The following is a 6,301-nucleotide window of genomic DNA, read 5'->3' on the forward strand; positions in this document are numbered from 1 at the left end:
GTGCTGGGAGGTAGACCCGACTTTTCGCGGTGTTGTCGCGATCGCGAGATATCTACGGCACTTGTGTCTCTCTCACTCTTCGCGTCTTGGCCAATGACGTTCGACCGTCGACGTGCGCCCTCGTCTACGGTCGTCTGTCTCCATCGTACGTATTACAAACCTCTCAAGAAAGACCTACCTACAGTCTCAAATAGTGGGGACTGCGTTTGGCACGCGCCCGTCAATTATGCATTGTCTGGAAATGGCGGAGAATGTTGACGAGACGCTGAACGTTTTCACACGTCAAGAGTTAAAGTACATGAAGAAGAAAAGGTATATTTCTTTTGAAAGAATGTATTGTACCCAAATATTGAGCAACATATTAAAAGGGGATTAAATTAATACGTAGGTTCTTAAACGATACACGTGGATATCGTAGGGTAAAGAAGGAAGTTGGTTTACCGAGCGTCTGAGCGAGAGGCTCTCTGGAAAGAGACACCAGTGGCATTGAGACCGTCACAACGTCGCACGAAATACGCAGCTTGCATTAGATCCCCACCAGGCCACACGCCGAGGCAGGTCTACCTCTCAGGCATCTTCTTTCGTGAAATAGACCATAGCAAGTTATACATTTAGAATTTCTTGTTTTTTCAACTGACTTTTAAAAACACAAATAGTAATGTAATTCATCGTAAATACATATTGAATACGTTTTCCTGTTTAAAGATCAAGGACATACGATCGCAGTGAGAAAGTTCACTCAAGATAACAAAATCGCAATCACGGTCGTAAATGAAATTAAATCACGACCGTGATCGTGATTTGGCGATCACTGTGATAAATTACCGTTAGTGATTTTGCATGCCATCTCTATTCATCACTGTTCTTCAAAATTCTGCGGCAATTCCATTAAGTAAAAGAGCGGGAAGATACATGAAATTCAAACTACAGCCCATTTCATTAAATAGGTGTCCCAAAAGTTTCCAAACCAAAATAAAAACCGCAGTTTTTTGTGAAATGGCGATGCTTTTCATTGTCAAATATTATAAATACGTTTCCTTTCAAGATATATACTATTCACAAGAATTATAGAAACTCTGGAAATGGCTCTAATAAATTTCTTCAAGTTCGTGAAAAGGACGTCGGTCAAAAATTGTTTGATTTCACGAATTATGAGTTTTTTTTTGGTCTGAAACGGTATTTCGCAATTTGATTATCGCATTAAATTAATTCCTGTTACCCAAATTGGAAACGAAGACAAAGAAACGAAAATCTAACATTGTAAGATTTGACATTCAGAGGGCTTCGACGACTACATTCTCCGCCATATTAAAGAAGAATTACCAGAGTCATTTCTACTTTTTGTATAATTATCACGAAGAATACAATGCTCCAGAAGGAAACTACTTTCAATAATTGCTGATAAAAATCGCGAATATCATACGAAAAATTGTTATTTGAATACGGCAATTACACAAACCATGTATGTAATACGTTCGATACGTAATACAGAGGTTCGGAATTAAAATTTAGCTGTCCAGGCTTTCAAATCAATACAGTAATTAATCATTCAGGAACCAATTAGTATTATTGTTTTAAAATTAAATTTATAAAACAATATATTCGACGCGTTAGAGAGAAGCGCCGGAAACCCTCTGCCAGGACTAGATCACAGCGCCCCCATGCATAACGTCTGCGAGGCAGCTCCTTCCTCGGGGGATGGGTTGCCCTTCCCCCTAGAACTTCTTCGCTGTTCAGCAGTGTTAGGGGGCCACGCCCCGACAACGCTTCTCCTCTAGACCGCCTATTGTAGGCGGAACGAGCTACCACTCGTTTCACTCGCGGCCCAGACGGCTGCTTGACTGTTCGATGGATGCTGAGGTCCCCTGCTGCACTTTGTTGACAACCGCCTTGCCCAGAGGGGAGAAATCCCGCTACGGTGGTGGGGAGAGAGGGGTACGTGGGTCATCTCCCGCGGGCGGCATTGGCTTCCTGCCGATCCAGCCCCGTGGCCTCTTTCCGTAGCATTATTTGCTCGCAGAAAGAGGCTAGTACGTTCCACGACCTCCCGATATCGGGTGTCGCTATCATAACTCTCGACAGCGAGAGGTCCCGCCACACCTCCCCCTTCAGGACATGGCGCACTTCTACCTACACTGGACAGGACTTCAGCGTGTGCTGCGCCGTGTCCTGTGCCTCCCAAGAGTGGTAGTACTCACTCAAACACCCATGTCCGGTGAGCACATGCGTTACACGGTAGGTGAGTCTTCCCCAGCCTCGAACACGCGTTTGGAGGAAATGTCAGGCTCGGATAACCAAGTATTCCACCTCTCCCGGGGATTCACATCTTGGACCGCACCCTCCAACGGGACCATTCCCTCCCGGCAGAATTCGCGGAGGTCATCATAGACCTCCTGGAGTTGAAACGGCATGACTCCCGCCAGAGTGGTTATCGCCTCGAAGCAGATGGTACGATATCCTTTGACGACCCTCATCGTTGCTGACCGTTGCATCCGTCGCAGCAGGGTTCCGCTGCGCCGGTTGTCCGCGGCGTCGCTCGCTCAGAGTGGCGAGACATAGGATCATCGACCGCACCATCCCCATATAAAGGCGGCGTACCCCGTACCCAGACACCCTTAGGTTCGGGAGTAGACCGTCTAAAGCGTTTGCCGTCCTCTGCACCCGAGGGGCCAAACGGTCTAAATCGGTGTTGAAACGCCAGGAGCTGTCCAGCGTGAGGCCCAGATACTTTATCTGGTGCCTAACCCTCATCTCAGCTCCACCCAGCTTGATCGACACCGGCCGGGTGGGCACCCCGCTCTGAGACCGGTCACAGGGACATATGACCTCGGTTTGTGCGGGACAACCAGTAGCCCGAGTCTGTGGATGGCAGGGACGACGCGAGCCACGGCCTCTCTCTAGACCTCCCCGCCGCACAGTGGGCCAGATCGCAGAATTAACTGTTCATTTGCCAAAAAATCAAATTCCTCATATCGATATTTAACGAATGTATATTGCTTTCTAAATGTGTATCACATTCGAAAACGATAAATGTAATGAGATATATTAAAAATTGTAGTTAAAACAAGCATTTAAAGATCAAACTTGTATACATAAATACCATTTTTCACACAAACAATTACTGTTTTTCGTATTGATGCCCCGGAAAATCTATTAAACATTATCTGTCCATGTTTTTTTTATGAATAGTAGATGTCTATATTGATAACGCACCTGGATTAAAAAGTTGTTGTTCATAATTCGTTTAAAACAATAATACTCAGTGAAGTAAAAATAATCGTCGAAGTTTTTCATCTTTGACAAGGGGTATCTTTAAAGTTTTAAAAAGTTACGCGTTCTATCAAAGTGGAATATTTTCAGGCGTTATTTCTCTATAAAATCATGCAAGATTCACTTCCCCCCTCGTCCCACCCTATCAGTTATTATTGTTTAAAGCGTCGCGTAACACGCACTTCAGCGGCGAGTCGCGTTGCACGAGACGCGTTGCACACCACACTTACACAGAATAATGTTAAAAGAAGACCTCCAAGACGATGATAATTCATTATAAATAATAAATTTTAGATAAATAAATTAATACATTGTAAGGCTCTAGTAAAAAGTTTATTATCTTTGTTAATAAGAATAATAAATAAAAGTTTATTAATAAAGAATAATAAAAATGACAATGCTTTTTTTCTTCATAAGCCGACAATTCGTATGGTTAATTTATTATATTCACTAATTTGCTGAAGTATAACACTTATTCTTGTGTGAATATTTTAAATTTTTTCAAACAGAAAATAATCACATATTTTTCTTGTCTGATTAAATGTAATAAAATTCATTGATTCAAAAATTATGGATTACTCTATTTGTTTGAAGAACCTGAACAGCTAGTTTTCAATTATAATTCATTATTCACGTTTCAGGCATTTTCGATGCTCTGACAAAAAAATGTTTCCAACAAAATGTAATCAACGCTTCCTGTTCTACAAATTTCAATATAAAAAATTAAGAACAAATATTTTTTAATAAAAAATAAGGTCACCTTGGATTTTGTATGGTCACTATATATTTTTTACTTAATAATATTACAGCTGACATCAAGACGAATTCATCGACCTATATATTATTGTCCTTAAGTCTTGAAATAACGTTAAAACAGTTGTGAACAGCTAAATCTGTGGCCTACTGTGGCGCCGGTGAGGACAAGAGTATCGTCTGCATAACAGACGACGCTTACGCCGGCGGGCAGGGGGCCCGTACTACCACGACATACGCTAGGTCCTACAGGAATGTTCCGAGGGCTGACCCCTGCGAGACCCCACATATTATCTCCCTCCGGTATACCACGCCGCAACGACCCGTGTATTAAATATTCCTGCCAGGCAGCTAGTCCTCAACCACCATCTGTAAGTAGCGGAGCACCTCGTGGCATTTCAGGGCCTCGCCGATGGTACAAGAAGAATTATAACTTCGTTGAGATTCGACCCAGATCAAACCATTAGAGGGTTAATTTTTGTAACTTTTTACTGGATCATTTTCTTGTTGTACAGCACCTTCTGTTGCATCCGTATTTATAACCAGCTGTTATCGTATTAATACACCAAGCTGCAAGTATAAGGTTCACTACTAAGCCACTGTACGTCAGTGACATGGTCGTTGCGTAATGTAAATAATATCCCATGAATGGAAATCGGGGGTGGCAAAAACGATTTCGAACAACCTCAAATCTATGCATATAAATACGCCCTTGGTCCTCCGGGATTCAAACACGAATTGTATAACCGAATGCCGTTAATCCGACTAGTATTGACTCCAAGTGGAAATGTCCCTTTAAGCCAAAACCCTTCCCGTTCTCATTCTAAGCGGTTCGAGAAGTTTACTTAAAGACCACAGCGTGGGCGATCGTTTCCGTCTTGCCCAACGGTCTTATTCGAGGAAGAACTAAAGCGCATAATAAAGATCCAAAAGGTGATCAAAGGTTTCGGTGACGGTCGGCGGAAGGGAACGACATCGATTCAACCGGATGAACGTTTCCCTCGGATCCAGAATCTCGCATAAACTTCGGACCTCGAGTAGTGTAGGTGTTTAGTGCCGGGTAAAATGTTTCCCTGGCTTAAACCCCCACTTTACTTTCCACCGAGTTTATATCTACAGGGTATGGGAGAAAGCGTGGAAAATTAGCTTATTTAATGGGGATCTATATATTACCCGGAAAAATGTTGGTATTAACGTTAATCGCATTAATCCACGGTACTTCGATGTTATTCACATTTTATTAACGTCATGTTTGAACTGACATTAAATCTGTAATTATGATTCAATCTCTAATATCAAAATATTATTGGAAATTAGTTAACACGATGCGCGTGTTAATGGCTGGAATATGAAATCTACTTTGATGGATCATGGTTGCAGTGATTTATAAATAAACTGCGGATTTTAATGCAAATATAGATTTTTGTGGATTAATTTATGGAAATTGGAATCCAAGAAGAATTTGTGATCCTTATTAAAGGTTCTGTAAGTTTCTAAGTAAAAAAAAACTCATCAATTTTTGTTGTACATCTTACAGTACTGAGTTTCAGATAATTGTGCATACTGTGAATGCATAAAATCCGCAGTCTACTTATAAATTTTGTATTTTCTGGTTCGTTTAACTGAGTATGCTGCAACAGAAAAAGTATATTTTATACAGGGTATTTCACCTAACTTGACCACCTTAAATATATCGCTTATTTTGTATGATAGAAAAAATATCAGGGGAGAAAAATATTCTGTTCGAAGGCGCCAATACGGTGATGGGCCGAATTTTTTTCTCAAGGTCATTTTTTTCGAGATTTCAACGTCATCGAATTTTTTTTAAATGGCACTACATATTTTCACTACAACACTCTTATAGCATATAAAAAAACAAATCCGACGAGGTGCAATATGTTGACCTTCACGTGACCTTTAGCGAAAAAATCATGAAACGTTTGTCAGTAAGCACAGTACGCGTTCGGGGACAGTAAATGAAGGAATTTCAATTTCATTGGAACAGTGTACCGTGTAATTGTCTCTTGTGCTTGTAAACAGACATTCGTGTTCTCCTTTCATCGGCTGAAGTATGTTTACAAGCATTATTATCAAAGTAAATCTTAGGGTTAAGGTAAGCCACTTGATTTCTTTCTGTGGGGACACCTAAAAAGTAAAGTTTACAATGATATTCCCACAACAGCAGAAAACATGCGACAAGGGGTTCTACATGAATGTAGATCAATTACTGCAGAGCAACTTAAAAATGTACAGCAAGAATTTATAGGATTTGTTTTTT

The sequence above is a fragment of the Dufourea novaeangliae genome, unplaced genomic scaffold (assembly GCF_001272555.1).
Source record: "Dufourea novaeangliae isolate 0120121106 unplaced genomic scaffold, ASM127255v1 scaffold35, whole genome shotgun sequence".
Taxonomy (NCBI): domain Eukaryota; kingdom Metazoa; phylum Arthropoda; class Insecta; order Hymenoptera; family Halictidae; genus Dufourea; species Dufourea novaeangliae.